The following is a 17,700-nucleotide window of genomic DNA, read 5'->3' on the forward strand; positions in this document are numbered from 1 at the left end:
GTTAAAACGCTGACTTTAAAATATATACAGGAAAATAATATTCCATTTTTTTCTGGTGTATACAGTACAGCACTTTGCCTTAAAAATAGAAAATTTCTGTGATTTGTATCACAACACCTGATTAATTATGGATAAACAAATATTATGCTCTGGCATCAATGTGAGGTGATAGGATTTTAAGCACAAAGGAAAAACGTCATCATTTTCAAATCACTTTATGTTGCGCTTGGAACGAGACGCCCCGAGATGAGCTTGTACACAATACTTGTCTGCAGGGAGGATACATTTAGTTCATCTGCAAATCTCAATTCACTGCTGCATAAATGAATGTTCAAGGACGATAACTCGTACTAACAGGGCAAGCATAGAAAATAGGCATGCCATCTCTCACCAAATGGCTCAAATATTCAAATGCACTGTTATGGCATTTGCAGATGAAGATGAAAGCAATGGCTAGATGAATGGTACCCGAGATTAGGTAATATAGGGATCACTGCTGTCTCAGACACTGACAAAATGTTTTCCAAGCAGAGACCTGCCTTCCTTAAGCATAATAAAAACAGGCATCATTTAGATATATACATAGATCTTTTAAGTTGACAGACAGAAAATGATGAAAGGTCCATATGGGACCTGAAACGCTGTTTCCCCTCTGTTCTTGGCTGTTACAATAAATGGAGAATTGTATTATGAACTTGTGAGTAGAGCTCTACTGTGTATCTCTGTCCTAGAGGAGAACTATACTTTGAAGAAATTGTTAAGACAGAAAAATGTAACAACAAAATACTAAATGTCAGCCGCCACCTATTTTCTTATCTTACTTTTTTAAATCTAAAGTTACATGAAGGCAATTTCCATGTGTTTTTTTTTTTGGGGGGGGGGCATTCTTAAATTATTGGGAACCGTGTCATAGGAAAATAGTTTTGGAATGAAAAATAAATGAATTTATGGAGGCTTGAATCCAATTTTTGATTAGTAAAAGAAAGAATGTTGGAGCAATTGGAATAGATCGGAAATTCGATGAATCGATGAATTGATGAGAATTTGTTGCACGTTTGCAATGTCTGATTAACTTCCTAAATGGACAAGATATTGTTACCTTCTGAAATGTGGGATTTCTTGCAAACAGGGTTCAGAGTAACTAGTATGTTAACCCAATGCCAATTCTAGCATGTAACTTTCACATATATATCATGGTTTGTTTTAGTGTGTTTATGGTGGTAAACCAATGTTTGGGTCATACAGTAGCTCAGGGGTTCCCAACTCCAATCCTCAAGCCCCCCCCCCCCCCCCCCCAGGTCAGGTTGTCAGGATATCCCAGCTTCAGCAAAGGTGGCTCAATCAATGGCTAAAGTGGCTGATTGAGTCACCTGTGCTGAGGCAGGGACTGACTAAGCCACCTGTGCTGAAGCTGAGATATTCTTAAAACCTGACCTATTGGGGGGTGGGGGCCTTGAGGACTGGAGTTAAGAACCCATGCAGTATCTCATTGTATTATAATATACCAAGCACAGTATGCAGAATTCTGGAATTTCATATACAGATGTAGCAAAACTTTTCATTTGCATGGCCGCTCACGGGTACGTGCAATAGTTGCAGCACCTGAAGGATCAACCCTGCGGTAGAGGGGGGTTCAATCCGGAAGCATGGGCCCCCAGCATCATAATCGCGGCAAACACTATCCCCAGCGCCATGCCCGTTTGCTTTTTCGCATAAGTCTTGCTACATCTGTGTATAAGTGTAGCCACATGTATCTGTATGTTAAGGTGAGCTGAAATGCTTTGTCAGATATACAGTAGAGAGGTGCAAATTCCGTCCCTGGTCTCTTCAAAAAAATTCACGCATATTTTTAAAGACCTTCGCGAATGTAGGAAATGTTTATATATATATAAAAAAATAATAATAACGTGCTACACAAGTTGTCACAAAGGCCACTTACCTGTGTAGCAAGACTTGCTGTTTTTAGGTGCCGCGATTGTAACTGTTCCGGTGTGGTTGCACTGCGGCTACAGCTCTCGCTGACCCGAGGACAGGGAGTGGCCCAGGAAGATTAACTCGGTGTGGGTCAATGTGTTTCAATGTGACCCTGCAGCGCTAATCCTTTCAGGCCATCCTGTAGTGAGAGAGAATACTGATACGCACCTTCCAGATGAACTGTGCTGCTGTATCCCCGTCTCTCTAGCCTGGAGACATAGATGCCCTTATATGGGGCTCTACAGCAGGAGGAGGAGGATAAATATGGCCATATTTGGTTATCTATATCATCAAGGATGCTAGACACTGTTACATGTCCTTTCCAGACCCCTTAATGATGTAGATAAGGGGTGTGCAATCTTCTGGTGCTGCGCCGCCTGCCTGCTCTCCCCCACTGCTGCGCCCCCCTTACCTTTTTGCCAGCGTCAAATGACGCAGCGGATCATGTGACGTCAGAGGCCTCGCTCTGTCCCCCGGCATTTCATTTAAATGCCTTGCGGAAGAGCGCTGCGCCTCTGCAAGCGCTGCACCCTGCCCCCCCCCCAGAAAAATCTCGTGCCCATCCAGTTTGCGCACCCCTGATGTAGATGAGCAAATATGGTCATATAGCTTCCGCCTCATGATGTGGAGACCCATATAAGGGCATCCACGTCATTCAGGGGGAAGGAAGTACAGCCCTGAATCTTCCCACCGCTGCAGGGACACGGACCCAGTCAGAGAGACGGTGACACGGCTGTGGGCGGCTGCACATCTCATCTGGAAGGTGAGTACCCATATTCTCTCTCCTATTCAAGCAAAAGGTTAACAATGTGCAGGTCCAATTCAAAAGCATAGACCCCTGCAGCGTTAATCGTTCCAGTTTGCAAACCTTGCTTCCCTTGTGGCTGTGGAGGGACCACGGTTTTCCGCATTTTTTTTGCGGCCACAAGGACGGCAAGTCTGGCTACGTGTGTGTGTGTGTGTGTGTGTGTGTGTGTGTGTGTGTGTGTGTGTGTAAAAAGTGACTAAAACCCTCCACCGTAAAGCAACTGTAAATATTCCTGTATATTAATTTGCATGTCTTAGGCAGGTCTGCAACCCTGTCTTTCCCCATTATCGCCCAGCACACAGCACTTCTACTGCAGCAAGGGATTCTGGGAAATGACATGCAAATGAGCACACAGTGCCACCTTTTATCTCATATATATATATATGGTTTTTGACACTTTTTTTAGTCACCATAACTTAACTCAGTATTATGGTTGGCCCATCCTTTAGCTTCTTCGCATACCCAGTTAATCAACCCCACACTGATGAGACCCATTAAGGTCGAAACAGCTGTCTGTGGGTGGTTTTCTGGGTATGCCCCTTAACCCTGTCTGTGCTCAAAGCTGTGACCATGCAGCAAGCTTAAGCCTATAGGGAACCATGTTAAAAATGTTTTTTGAAGCAAAAAGTGGCACTGTGTGCTCATTTGCATGTCATTTCCCAGAATTCCTTGCTGCAGTGGAAGTGCTGTGTGCTGGGTGATAATGGGGAAAGGCGGGGTTGCAGACCTGCCTAAGACATGCAGATGAGCATACAGTTGTATTTACATATATATATATATATATATATATATATATATATATATATATATATTTACATTTGCTCAATATACAAGGTTTTTTTTTTAATTTATAGCGCAAAATAGGCTTCATCATTGTGTCCTAGTGCTTTATTTCTATCACCTGAATTAATTTTGGCAACATGTTTTCATTTTCAGACCCCCTGAGTAGCAAATTGGGCCATGATGTGAGCAAGGACGAATGACACATAAGTGACCATAAAACTGACCACATGGCCATAAGGATGCCACAGCAGTGCACAGGAGTGCCTCACGTGGAGCATACACGGATACTTCTACTATTGAGTCCAAATAGTCTCTTCAGCCCCTATACAAGGCATTTAAAAAAAATACTATTTTTAATGACAGTGTTTAATTATTAATTGCAGTGTTTCAGAAATCATTGGTCTAAGGTTACACACAGACTGGGCTCTCAGTAAAGAATGCAAAACGGATAATTATGTTAATTATAGTGTAAACATATCAGTGACATCCAGAGGTAAAGCCAAATAAATATTGTATTAAAGTTAAAAATCTGTTTAGTGAAATGCTTCATTTTTGTCTTTACAGTACTGTATGAACAAATTTGTATCTAGTTTGCAGACTGGAAGGATTGTGTGAATACATTAATAATTTATTCTTATTGAGTGTTGAGTATGCATTGTATGTAGTAGATTTAACTGGCACAATGAGTTTCTTGTTTACAAGGTTATTTTTGGTGCCTGGGGCATACACAGATAAAGTTTCTTGGCCAAGGTCACAGTGTTGTAACAACTATATTAGAACATTAACAACAAGGATAATATAGTATTCCGAACAGTTAGAACCCCTCTAATAGAAGAATAACCACTGCTGTGCTTGTTGGGACTAAATAATAAGTAAACTAGAAAAATCCTCCAGAGAATACAGACCACAATCACATACCAATGGTACACCAATAAATGGTGGTCATTTTGAATGTTTCATTCGTGGGATTCTGGTTTATCTTCTCAGGATAATTTTTATTATATGATATATATTAGAATTATAATATATTAACTGATCTCATGCCTATTGACAGTGGTTGACAAATCACCAAAAAATCTACTCGCCACACAAAAAAATCTACTCGCCACCTAGTACCAAACGTGTGCTGCTTGGGCCAATATTTACTCGCCTGGGGGTTAAATCCACTCGCCCGGGGCGAGCAAATGTATAGGTTTGTCGAACACTGCCTATTGAAACCCCCCAGATCTAGAGGAACATGCAAAACAAATACGGTATTAAAGAAGAGAGTCTAAGTATTGGCCTTGGTAATGCTATCCATACAGGAAGAGGACAACCCAACCTTGAACATGTAGCTGGAAGGTTAGGATACGACATGAATAGTAAACTCACAATGCCTGGCATTATTATGTTATGCAAGTTATATCAAAGGAAAAAAAATATGCTGTTGCTTATAAATAAATATTTGACTTCAGTACATTTTTTTTTCTATTGTTTGTCCCAGATTTGCACTCTGAAAAATCGCTTCTGAGTCTCATTGCCTGAAATGGTCTACTTAAGAGGTACGGAGTCAGGGTGTAATTCCCATAGCAAAGCACTAAATAAATGATAAAGCACTGCAGTGTCTATGTACTGTATTCACACTGCATTATTTCTTTATGATTGTGGCTGGTTTAGATCTGAAAAGCTTTTTTATCAAGTTTCTTGATTTTTACGTATATATTTTCTCCACCTCTGATTGGGTGGGAATTTTCACATTATTCGTTTAAAAAAATTACTTTATGCACTCAGCTACAGATATTACGCCTGAAACTATAGCACAGTAACTCTGTCATTATGTACACCATTAAAATAAAGTTTTAACATGTGCACACAATAAGCACATTTGCTCAATTATCCTGAGGGCTGTAATTTCTTGTACACATAGCTAGTGTAAAACCTCTTACCTCTATACCCCAGACTGACACCTGGTGCTGAGGTGAGTTCTTTATTGCTCTCGATATGCCATACTGTATGTTGCTTACGGTCAGATGGTGGGAAATAAGTACATGGCATGTGTGGTACAACTGCTTTTATGGAATATCAACTGCTTTGATGGAATAGTTACCCAGTTCTAAAAACCTAGTGGTCCTCAGCAAAGGATCATTATACTCATCATAGAACATACATATATTACAACACTTAACAATATATATTATACAATATACATATGGTCAATATTTATATGCCTATTTAACCGGATTGCAGTATTAGAGAACAATAAGACTACACGGTAGGATCATTTATCTATATTAATCTAGTCCTCTATTACTACTCCACTACGGGGAATTTTTAAATTGATTTTTTAACTACACTTTTATGATTTGACATACAAATTTATTATTTCGGATTTTATTTCACCTACCCCTCACAGGTTGTTATTGACCTCTAGAAGGTATCTATTAATAGGCTGTTTGTGCCAGAACATTGAGTATATTGGTATTGAATGCATTCTTTGGGGTCTCTTTCTGACCTTTTCTTTTGGGTTAAATCTGTGCGCAACACTTAACAATAACGCTGTGTGGGTGTGTCAGTGTCAGTTAAGAGTGGACCAGCCAATCCTGGGTATATGGACCTATAAGATGGTGCTGGCACACTATGGGAGCTCTTAATGCACTAAAGTGTTGCCGGCCTGTACTTCACAACGGTGCTTCGGTTCCACTTTAACTGCAGCCGTTGAGGGTCCCCTCCGATGGGGATTGGCGCTCTCCTGTGTGGATCTGCTGGGCCTTTGTTGCACCCGATACTGCTCTCCCTCCAGTAGATCTCAGCTTTCTCTCAGTGGGACTCAGACTGTCCCCAGGTCACACTCGATGAAGTCTGAAGGCATTAAGGCTCATGCAGCTCTGACCTCTGTGTCATAGTTATCCCTCTCTTTGTCCCACCTCTACCATAGCCTTTGTCATTGGCTGCTACAGTATTATGTCCATAGCACACTGGAGAGGTACCTGCCAGGGGGCAGTGTGAATGTGTTGCTTGCATCACACAGGGGGTTACATTACTATGTATTATGTGCAGTACCTATTCTTTCACACAATTCATGATTCTGATTTCTAGATATCACAGCCAGTTGCAAACTCTCCAAGTCCATGAACTTTCGGTTCCTCATTTTTGCTCATTTAGACTGCTCTGTCTTAACTTGCATCGCATTGCACATAAAAGAAGCTACAGTACTTCACTCTAAAGCTGGAGTTTCCAACTCCAGTCTTCAAGGGCCACCATCAGTCAATGACTGAGCCACCTGTGCTGAAGCAGGGATATCCTTAAAGCCTGACCTGTTGGTGACCCTTGAGGACTGGAGCTAGTCACTCCTCTTCTAAGGCCGTTTCAGGCTCCAACAGACAGAGTTTTACACACATTGACCCAAACTGTTCTCCCCTCTGTATCTCTGGATTGTTGTTGTCTGTTTAGAGAAAAAGAAGTACAGCCAGATGGAAGGCACACACAGGGTAGTATACAAATAGTACATACGTATTCCATAGTACTGTATACTAACTCGGATACGTTATCAATAGAGATTTGCAGAGCTTGCCAAAAGTAATTTCTAATCTTTTGGGCAGTATTTTTGACGTGAAACTTCTTTGCTGGCACCTACCACAAAACAAAATCTCATAGGACTGAACTACTGCACCGACACACTTTATTCGAGCAAATACCCAGTATGTACCTGGCAGATACCTGGAATGCGCCGCTCCTCACCTCTGACAAGCCCCGTTGCGTTTGCCTTCCCAGCCTGGGTTCATGCCTGGCTGACGGGCGGCTGATCTGTTAAATGATAATGATTAGGATTTAATAGGCTGCAATGCTTCGCGTGTCTACCAGATGGCATAAATTCATGAATTGTAATGCAGTATATATATATATATATATATACTGTGCAGTATTGCAGCCAGTGGGAATAAAATGCTTCAATCCCTGCCTGGAAAATAACGCAATGCACTCGGGCAGAAAACAGTCACAAACCTCAATACACCCGGGTATACCCGAATTCGTGGGACTAGCCGAGCTCGAATAAAGTGTGTCGCCAGTGTAGCTGAATGGAGACGAAAAAACATTGCTGCCATGCGCGTGCACGCTGCTCTACATTTCTGCACCCCCACTGGCTACACTTGTATTAACTGAAGCGGTCGGAGAGACGCATCACACAGCGCGCATGCCCAGAAGCTTTCAGAAACTCTCAGCACACAGCACGAATGTCCAGAAGAGGCCGGAGCTGCTCAGCGCACAGCGCGTGTGTGCAGAAGCGGCCAGAGTCGCTCAGCACGCATGTGCAGAAGCGGACGAAGCCGCTCCACACACGGCACGCATGTCCAGAAACGGACGAAGCCACTCCGCACACAGCACGCATGTCCAGAAGCGGACGAAGCCACTCAGCGCACGGCACGCATGTCCAGAAGCGGACGAAGCTGCTCCGCACACGGCACGCATGTCCAGAAGCGGACGAAGCCGCTCCGCACACAGCACGCATGTCCAGAAGCGGACGAAGCCACTCCGCACACAGCACGCATGTCCAGAAGCGGACGAAGCCACTCCGCACACAGCACGCATGCGCGTTCTAACTCAGACTTGTTTTATTTATTTTATTATAATTTATATAATTTATAATAAAATTATTATTTTTATTATGATGATTTTATTTGAATGAAAGACTTTAGAGAGTAACGGCATTTACAGCCTTTTAAATCCAAAATGTGGGTATCTTAATTTCGTGATCAGAAGTCATTTGTATTGCAATTTCTGCTGGAAAAAAAAACTACTCTCCAAAAACTTAAATTCAATCAAAATCATAAAAATCAGAATAGAATTTCGTTGATGAAAAAACAAAAGTTTCACTTACAACGCGCGTGCTCTACACACACACAATTTTTTTGTTGAGGACTTGGATCGGCGGGTTCCTTTGGTCCACAAATAAATTTTAAAAAGGTAAATCCGCAGTCTTGAATTTTTTATTGTAGTTTACAGAGCAATCCGAAATCTGTGGCTGGATTGTTAAAAATCTCTTTCTCCTGGTCGGGGGATGAACTTGGTATAAAAAAATCTGGGAAATTCTGGAAACATATTTGGACTAGCCTGCCCATCTTTGCGAACCAGTTTGCAAAACTTTAAAGGACTAAAAGTTTCTCAGAAAACACACCTGCCCACCAACAATTCGCTTTTTCGCCATGTGTCGCAAGTCAGTCACATCTCACAGCTGACTCGCCAAGCACTTTCTCGGCTCCTGTCTCAAGCAAAACCCTTATTTCGGGCTCTGAGTGGGAGTTAACATTATTAATTAATATACTTGGAGACTTGATTTGCGATTTGACTCTGACCAATTCCTGACTTTTTCTTTGAAAATAAAGGCCAATTTTGCATGGTTCGTGAACTCGGATCTCAATTATTAGCTCACGTCAAACTGGTCAACAATGTATACCCAAACTGCAGAGCGCATCGTCAGACAAGAAATGTGACAATGACGCCTGAATGCTTTCAATATTTTGGGGAATTGATGTAAGAAAAATATTTGATGTAATCTTTGATATTTCTTTATTGGCATAACAAATCAAAATATAATTAAAATAACTTTCCTAAATACAGAGGATGCACAGCTGTCTCAGTAACTATAAAGTATAATCCAATGTAATACCTAACTAGGTAATACAATGCATAAATAAAAGGAAACAAATAATAATTGTACACATTTTGCAAAGCCTCTACAGCTTGTAATCAATATATGCATTTCATGTCCATAGCTATAGGATATATTTATACATTTCAAAACAAGATTACTGCAATGAAAGCCTTCCCATCAGAAATCTTAGAAAATGTTCATTTTTTGTTTTACTGCCAACCGTTCCATTTTGCTCTCCTGTGATGTTTGCATCCCTATGTGACATTAATCCCCTTTTTTACAGTTTCTGTTTGTAGTAGCCAGGGCAGAGCATCAGAACTGGTAAGTTGCCATAGATACCAGAACCCTCGCAGCGCAAAGTGATCAGTATTTTTTTTTTTTTTTTTTTACTGAAGCTCAAATGCTACATTCAGAGATAAGGAGACATGTGCCCAATACATGTATTTCAAAGCTTGAACATCTGTACCTCCAGAATTCCAAGCACTGTGATTATTGAGATATCATTATGTTTACGGCTTGTGATTTTGCTGTGCTGCAAATTAAAAGGCTTCAGGGGGTATGGAGAATCTCAAAACAATATTGATGGTTGTCAAGCAAAACTGGTTGCTGCTCAGTTGAGAAGTGTTTGATCACTCTCTACCCTCTACCTACATAAAGGGCATAACGGCAGATTATTGAAATTTCTTGAATGCATTATCAAAATCCTGTGTTGTCAAAGTAGATGGATCACTGGAAGACCCTTAAAGCTCACCAGAGGAAAAAAACACCTCCCTAAAAAGCAAACGTCACGTTTTTCTTTTGCATACACAAAGTGAAAGGTGAACAAACTGTTTGCAGACATTCTATGATAGTCATACTGAAATGAACTTTCTTTGTTATATGATAAATGAAGAGTGACATTTAATACTCAAGGCAAGGGACACTGTTTTCAGTTTTATTGAATAATTTGACAGATGCCAATCTGGTATCGTAGAAGTATTTTGTGGCCCCTATTCTGTAAAGTGTGATAAACGCAGATGACGTGAAAGGGTGTGGCAGAATCTCCATTTTGTCATAGCCATTCTGCTTGATATATGTAAGCATAAAAACGACCTCCAGTTTCTCTTGTTTTCAGTGAAAGTAGAATTGTTTTGCTGGTCGTATGCCAGTACTGTATTTTCTCACAATCGTCTTAACCGCAAGTTTTGTTTACAAAAACCAAGGCTAAATGGAAAGTCCCCAGAAAAGCTGTTATTTAGTAATATGCTAATATTGTTACGCCTCTAATTACGCCTCCAATTAACACCTTATTTCTCTGTATAAATAGTATTGCTTTTCATTAATAAAGCTGAGACGAGGAATCAGAATTACCCGGTGTGCGTCTGTTTCTTCATGTCCCGTGTACTCGTACGTCATCAGATCGAGATCCAACAGCCCAAGGCGTGTTTTGAAGTCTCCCCAGGTAGAGCAGCCCTGTTTCCAGTCACGGCCGGCTGACCGAGGTCCCCGGCCTGTATTAACTGGCAAGAACCTTACAACTGGTTTTAGAAGTGGGATTCGAACCCACGCCTCCAACATGCTATCAGGAAAAACCCCATGACATTCAATGGGTCATTGCATGTTATAGACCTTCATCTGTGCTCATCACACCTTACAGAATAAGGCCCTGTTGCTTTATGGGTAGAAAAGTAACTGTAACTATTTCTCTACATTTTGTCCTATTTCTCCTTAATGCAATTTCTGAAATTATCAAGTAAATAATGTTTGCCTTTTCCTAAAAAAAATACCATGGTTTGGTTTCACTGACTTACAGGTGTATTGGAGGCTGATATACCTTTCCTGGAGGCTAGGCAAAAAATAATCATTTTGCAGCAGCTCCAAAAATGTTTAGGGCCATGGGCAGCTATGGAAGGGTCATTCCTATTAAGCCGCTGTAGTGTTAATCCCCAATGCTGGGGATGGCTGTGATCCCCAACATCAGGGAAAGTAAGGATGGCTATATCTGTAGTCTTTGTGCAACAGTTTTCTAACTTTAAATCAGCAGTCCAAGTTGTCGTCTTTTTTTTAAATTTAATTTCCCCCCGCCTTTAATATGTGCATCTATACAATCCACACAATAAGTAATTAGCTAAGTTGCAGATCGATCCATTCTCCTGACATCAATCGGCGAAGATTTGGCTCGGGGGTTCAGTAAATGGCTGTCAGTGCAGCAGAAAAGGACCAAAGATGCAAAGCTCTGTGGGGAAGATCATGTGACCAGGCAGTCACTACTGTAGATACAATTGGTGCACTGCTAGAGAGAGGGAAGGGCTCAGAAAGGGGTGTGCCAGAGCCTGTTTCACAAGAGGAAGGGGATGTGACTTTGTAAATGGTTGCTATAGAAACACAAAATGCTTGTTACATTATAATACATTAAAATTTTATTTAAAGTTGTTTAGAAAAAATGTCATTCAGAATTGTTTTTTTTTTTTTTTTTAAATGCTGCAAGTATTTTCTCATGGTAAAGAACTGAAAAAAAAAAACAGATGCAGGATATTTCTTGGTCTGCAGCTTTAAAGAACCACAGGACTCTTTAGAATGTTCTTCTTCACTGTTAAACATGTAACCCGTTTTACATTCCTCTTTACTATGATTTGCTGCTCTCCAATTTCCTTGCAAACTGCAGTCCAAAATGGGTCAGCATAGAAAGTGTGTTGCTACTATCAGGAAGTTGCTTTGGATTACATCTCTGATATGTTTTTAAATATATGATGACTCCAGAGTGATGAGATGTGGAACAGAAGATTGAGGCCCATGTTGCTGAAGCAGAGCTACTACATAAGGCACTTCGCAGCTCATTCATTTGAAGTGTCTTTTACCACAGTACTGCTTTGTAAATATTGCACATCAATCAGAAAAATATATGTACAGTATGCAACGATGCTTCCCCCACCCGGTGGGAGATTGGTCCATTACTACAGTGCTTGGTGCATATACATGCTGGCAACAGGAGGGCTGAGTCGTCTGCCGATGGTAGTGGGGACACAGGACCAGGCTTCTGGGTTCATACCCCACATATCTCCTTAGCAGTGCAGAGCCTCCATCTGCCGTGGCTCCGGGAACTGAAGGTGATCTTCCACAGAAGAACTTATTACCTCTACCCCCAGTAAGGTCACGCACCAGGCAGGAGGTATTTGGCAAACAGGAACGGATTTATTGCTACTGTATACTCTGCAGTAACAGTTACACGGCAGTCTTCTGCCGGATACATTCTGTCAGATCAGCTATCACTGAAGATGGTCCCTCGACCATCATTACAGGCCAAGGAGCACCCGCAGCCACCATGCGCACATGCATGCCATAAACTATACAATGAAAAAGCTCCATACACAAGCACAATAACACACACTAATGTGTGTGTGTGTATATGTATTAGTGTGTGTGTTATTGTGATTGTGTATGGAGCTTTTTCAGTGTATAGTTTATGGCATGCATGTGCGTATGGTGCATTTATCTGGTGTGCGTCTGTGTATGGTGCATTTATCTGGTGTGCGTCTGTGTATGGTGCATGTATCTGTCGTGTGCGTCTGTTTATGGCATGTGTTGGGTACATGTAGCGTGCGTCTGTGTATGGGGTGTTGGGTAAATGTAGTGTGTGTCAGTGTATGGAGTGTGTTGGGTACATGTAGTGTGCGCCTGTATGGGGTGTGTTGGGTACATGCAGCGTGCGCCTGTATGGGGTGTGTTGGCTACATGTAGCGTGCATCTGTGTACGGGGTGTTTTGGGTACATGTAACTTGCGTCGGTGTGTTGGGTACATGTAGCGTGGGTCTGTGTATGGTGTGTGTTGGGTACATGTAACTTGCGTCGGTGTGTTGGGTACTTGTACCGTGCATCTGTGTATGGGGAGTGTTGGGTATATGTAGCGTGCTTCTGTGTATGGGGAGTGTTGCGTACATATATACTGAGCGTCTGTGTATGGGGTGTGTTGGGTATATGTACTGTGCGTCTGTGTATGGGGTGTGTTGGATACATGTAGCTTGCGTCTGTGTATGGGGTGTGTTGGATACATGTAACTTGCGTCGGTGTGTTGGATACATGTAGCCTGCGTCGGTGTATGGGGTGTGTGGCATACATATATACTGTGCGTCGGTGTATGGGGTGTGTTGGATACATGTAGCTTGCGTCTGTGTATGGGGTGTGTTGGATACATGTAACTTGCGTCGGTGTGTTGGATACATGTAGCCTGCGTCGGTGTATGGGGTGTGTTGGATACATGTAGCCTGCGTCGGTGTATGGGGTGTGTGGCATACATATATACTGTGCGTTGGTGTATGGGGTGTGTTGGGTATATGTAGCGTGCGTCTGTGTATGGGGTGTGTTGGGTATATGTAGCATGCGTCTGTGTATGGGGTGTGTTGGGTACATGTACTGTGTGTCCGTGTATGGGGTGCTGACCACCCAATTATTGAGCCGGTTGGTTGGACGTGCCCCCTGGGAGGAAACTTGCCAGCCCTTGCATAGAGTTGATTACAACAGATACCTTTTCTTGAGTAAAAATATCACAACATAACACTTTTGGCATCAAATGTAGAAGGAAAAGGCTCTGGATAAAGTTTGTTCATCCAAAGCATTTCATGTTCAAATTTGTGCAGTGAACTGCGTGGGTCACTGCTGCAGCAAAGAGAAACATGGAAACAGATGTATCATGTGCCCAGGAGAACAGGCTCATAGATAAAACATATTCTGCTATATAATTTAGGAACAAAGTGCACCTTATAATGGATTTGATTGTGGCTTGCCACACTTCTAATAGTTATTCATGGCATTTAAATCACAGAACTATAGAAGGAGATTCTGTTGGTGAAAACGATTTGCAATTTATTGTAGCTTACAGTGTATCTTCACATTTTTTCCTCCTATGTTCAGAGCAGTTACCCTGTATCTGAATACATTACAATGTGTTTTCTATTTAAATCCCAGTAGCTAAAATATAGTACTGTAGGTTAAACCCATCTACAAGTGGTCTCCAGCTTCCTAATGTCGTGTACACTAGAAGGGAAGTTGAAGAAATATTAAGGGAAATTCAATCTGTTACTGCAGTTTTTATGCATTTTGACAACCTTTTTTCTAATCTGAATATCTGCTATAGGTTTTCTATACAGATTTTCCTATCATATAGTCTACGATATGGTTTCTTTAATGTAAGGTACTATGGTTGCTTCCTACAATAACCATATTTTTAAAGCTGCAGACCAAGCAATGTCCTACATGTGTGTTTTTGTAATAAATTAGTTCTGTACTATGAAAAAAATACTTGAAGCATTTAAAAAAACAAAAAAAAAACTTTGAATTACATTTGTTATGTATTATAATGTAACAATCATTTTTTGATTCTATAGCACCCATTTACAAAGTCACATCCCTTTCCTCTTCTGAAATAGGCTCTGTCACACTCTTTTTTGTGCCATGCCCTCTTTCGAGCAGTGCACCAATTGCATTTGGTGACTGCCTGGTCACATGATCTTCCCCACAGAACTATGCATCTTTGGTCCTCTTCTGCTGCCATTTAGTGAACACTCGAGACGAATCATCGCCGATCAATGATGGAACGAATCGATTGGCAACTTAGCTAATTGAATGTATGTATGTGAGTCTTTAATTATATAGCACCAATAAAATGCATACTTTAGCGCTTCACAGTAGTAATACACGTGACAATCGTATAAATAACAAATACAAATAAAAGAACATGGGAATAAGTGCTTCAGACATAAAAGTAACATTTAGGAAGAGAAGTCCCTGCTCTGAAGAGCTTACAATCTAAATGGTAGGTAGGAAGAATATACAGAGACAGTAGGAGGGCATTCTGGTAAGTGCGTCTGCAAGGGCCAAGCTTTATGTATCAGGGGTATATTATTAGCCACGGAGCTACTCGTATGCTTCGTTAAGCAGGTGTGTTTTAAGGTGGGTCTTAAAGGTGGACAGAGAGGGTAATAGTCAAGTATTGAAGGGAAGTGCATTCCAGAGGTGTGGGGCAGTCACTGAGAAAGATTTAAGTGGGGAGAGGGCTTTAGATACAAAGGGGATAGAGAGAAGACATCCTTGAGCGGAACGCAAGAGTCGTCATGGTGCATAGCAAGAAATTAGGGCTGAGATTGTGTGTGAGATGCGGAATTTGATAGGACACCAGAAGAGTGATTTCAGGAGGGGAGACACTGAGACCGATTTAGGAAAGAGTAGAGTGATTTTGGCAGCAGTATTTAGGATAGATTGTAAGGAAGACAGGTGAGAGGCAGGAAGGCCGGACAGCAGGAGATTACAGTAATTGAAACAGGAGAGAATGAAGGCCTGTGTCAGAGTTTTAACAGTCAAGCAACAGAGGAAATGGCGTATCTTTGTAATATTGCGGAGGAAAAAGCGACAGGTTTTAGATGCGTTTTGAATGTAAGAGGAGAATGTGAGAGCAGTCGCGTGTGACCCCTAGGCAGCGTGCTTGCGCTACTGGGTGTATGACAGAACTTCCAACAGTAATATGGAAGGAGGTAGTGGGGCCAGGTTTGGGATTAAATATGAGCAGCTCTGTTTTTGCCATGTTCGGTTTAAGTCGGCGGATGGCCATCCAGGATGATATCGCAGAGAGACATTCAGAAACTCTGGTCTGTAAAGCAGGCAATAGATGACAACCACATGGACAGGGAGAGAAGAGAACATTTGGACAGTGAGAGCCTCAAAGGAGGGAAAAGCAAGAGAGGGAGGAACAGGAAGGGTATGGTAAGGGTAATGATGATTTCTTATCATTGTGTGGATTGTATTGATGCACATATTAAAGGGGAATTTTTTTTTAAACAGCAGCTTGGACTGCTACTTTAACCTAATGTGAGGGAGGAGCTTATAATGAGAACAGCACATTTTCACTTAGCAATAGTAAAAAGACTAATATTGACATGTACATGTGTACTTTATGTGGCTTTGGTGGAGTTTGTGGTAAATATACACTGCAATGGTAAGGACACTGAAACACTTCAATCTCTATGCTGTAAGTTACTGTATAGAGAGAATAGAGAGTAGCGCTGTCATGCACTTTTGGAGCGTGCTGATTCCGGTGACGGAAGGGAAGATTGGACCAGGGGGAGGAATGGTGGGAGGTCCTTCAGGGAAATATGAGGTCCTCGAGGCTGCAATGTAGCTACTGACCTCCGAGAAAGGACACTGGTAAAGTCCCATCAATTGAGGAAATCCATTCCAGTCCGTCAGGGGACTAAGTGAGGAGTTGGAGGTAAAGGAAATCTTCTTACCTCCTAGTGCCGACCCTCTCGTGAAGCTTTGAGTTCCACTGTATGTGGAAAAGTAGGAACCTTCTCCTCCTCCCTCCGTGTGCCGCCGAAATCTGGAAGTATCAGCAAGTCTGGAACAGAGTTTCATGGCACTGACGAAAAGCCCAAAAGGAACAAAAAGCAGGGAGCCCAGGTAGCGTAAAAATCGTACATCTCTCCAACCCCAGGGGAGCGATGTTGGAAGCCAAAAAATAAGAAAATCTACATAGTGCAATAATGCTAAACAGTGAGAAAAAAATGTGAAAACCCAAAAATGCCTACTCACAATAGAGCAGAATATTAGGAGCCGTAATCCACCCAGTGGTAGTAATGAATCTGGATGGTATCTGGCAGTAGATCAGCATTCTCGGACACAGAGACAAAACTATAGTGAAGGTCACATACAATCTTTATACACAAAAAATAAACTCACAAATGAAGGCTTACTATAAAGAGGTAGGTATTAGGCAGAATAGATTGGAGATAGTGGTGATCAGGTAAGTCGCGATCTGACCGCTACAGGACCCGCGCCATCAGGCTCTTACGCATCCGTCTGATCCTGTACATCACTTCCGGTCATGTGATCTTCAGGGCTCCTCTCAGAACTGCCTTAGGCTAAGTCCCCGCTAGCACTGATCATGCTGAGCAGGCGGCGCTTGCGGAGGAGACTTACATATATAGATATATGTAAGTCCCAGCTCACGCGGTGCGCACAGCGCTTGTGCGCTGCACTCGTGCGTGTGCACACGCTCAGCCACGATCGGTACTTACATAAACAAAACATCTATACTTACCGCGCACGCTCAGCTGGCCCGCAAAGTGTCCCCCCACCCCCTCCCCCACGCCCGCGTACAATAGGACACCCGGCGCTCATGCTTGGAGTGCTCTCCAAGCATGAGCGTGCTCAGCGCCAGCGGGGACTTAGCCTTACTCTCTCTTACAAACCGCCGTAAACCCCGATCTACGAGTTTCGCCGTTACTGATGACGTAATGTTTAAATACTGTTATGCCACAATCAGCTGTGCCTGATGTGGTTTTCTTAATTATTCAACACATATAAAGGTGCTTGCTTCCGGTCTGTCCAATACTCCTTGAGAAGCGCAACTTTTGTGCGAAATGCGTGGGAGGACACACTGTTCTGAGTACCACTTTTTAATGCTATAACAAAGCCTCTATGATGTTTTCACTACCTGGGTTCCCTGCTTTTTGTTCCTTTTGGGCTTTGCGCCAGT

At 42.1% G+C, this 17,700-nt stretch overlaps 1 protein-coding gene across 1 annotated transcript in view; it reads right to left on the reverse strand.

Annotated features, from left to right (window-relative positions):
- Positions 1-17,700, reverse strand: part of LOC142467315 (protocadherin-11 X-linked-like) — a 1,193,920-nt gene that overhangs the window by 106,341 nt on the left and 1,069,879 nt on the right. The window lies entirely within an intron of this gene.

Source organism: Ascaphus truei, chromosome 16 (genome assembly GCF_040206685.1).
Source record: "Ascaphus truei isolate aAscTru1 chromosome 16, aAscTru1.hap1, whole genome shotgun sequence".
Taxonomy (NCBI): domain Eukaryota; kingdom Metazoa; phylum Chordata; class Amphibia; order Anura; family Ascaphidae; genus Ascaphus; species Ascaphus truei.